The sequence below is a fragment of the Lipotes vexillifer genome, unplaced genomic scaffold (assembly GCF_000442215.2).
Source record: "Lipotes vexillifer unplaced genomic scaffold, Lipotes_vexillifer_v1.1 scaffold1213, whole genome shotgun sequence".
NCBI classification, from domain to species: Eukaryota; Metazoa; Chordata; class Mammalia; order Artiodactyla; family Lipotidae; genus Lipotes; species Lipotes vexillifer.
The window spans coordinates 216,133-217,434 of NW_006795911.1; positions in this window are offsets into that span (position 1 = coordinate 216,133).

Consider the following 1,302-nt stretch of genomic DNA (forward strand, 5'->3'; position numbering starts at 1 on the left):
AAATTTTAATCTTGTAGATGATAATATTTTATGTGGAACCATCTATGAGTGAAAAATTATATCTGGTCATTGCTACTGATTTGGAGAACACTTAAAACAATCCCCTGCATCTGAAGAACTTGCTATCAAGGTGAAAATATGTTCTTAAGCCCTCACTGCTTCAGAAGGCTCTCACTTTCAATTACCAGTCAGTATGGAAGCTGAGAAGAGATTCTATCTTTTTATACCATCTCAATTCCTTCTCAATGCCATCTTCTTTCTATGATTGCCTTACTTTCAAACAATATTCTGACCAAGGTGAACAGACAAATGACTGCTAGAGAAATCATGGAGTCAGTATGACATGATGACATTGACCCTGGGCTGAGAACCCAGAGGCTGACTTGGTGGAATCACTAATTAGGCTGCACCATCTTGGGCAAATCACTTACCTCCCAAGATTGTTAGGCAAACTCTTCATAGTCTGTCTGCTTCTGGGACATTGACAACATTTATTAGCTTATTAAAGACCTTGAGAAGTCCTGCAATAAAGAACACTGTTTGCTAACTGGGGAATGTAACTTTATTTTCCCCCATAGCATATATAGTAACATACTAAGAAGAATATTTCCGGCAGCGAGAAGAATGTCAGAGAAGACCCAGAGAAAAAGAAACACACAAACAAACAAACAAATAAAAATTGTCATGGTAAGTTTGATTTAGCAGAACATGAAGTGATATAAACAAAGCCTGGGCATGGGAAGCTGACCTGTACAGACTCTGCACAGCTTTTCAAGCTACATTATGAGTTTGGCATACCTCCAAAAACAGACTGCTATTGGTAGTAGACATAGCCCTGAACTAGAAATGACTGGGAATGAGCACTAGTCTCTGTTCTTTCTCAGCTGTGTGAACTGAGGCTAACTACTGAAATTTTGCCTCTTTAATTATCAGTCTCCATATACATAACACAGGAATTCTCTGCATACCTTACATGGTTTTGAGCATCAATTAGGTAAGAGCTTGTGAAAGTGTTCTGTAATCTATCCTGTACTCTATAAATATAAGAAGTACCAAAAAAAATCTCAAGGATAAAATTCCAATGAGTGGTATATTTTTCACATCTCCATTTTAATTAAACATAAAAATATGATGCATTTAATATTTTAATGCAATCCAATTGTTAGAAATAAAATGCTAAATAACTGAATCTATTAGATGGCATACTTGAACATTGGTTACTGCCAGAATCCACTGAAATTCATGATCTCTGGCTCATGGCTTTCAGAATCCCTCTTCTTGACAGATGGAGAAATTTGAGAA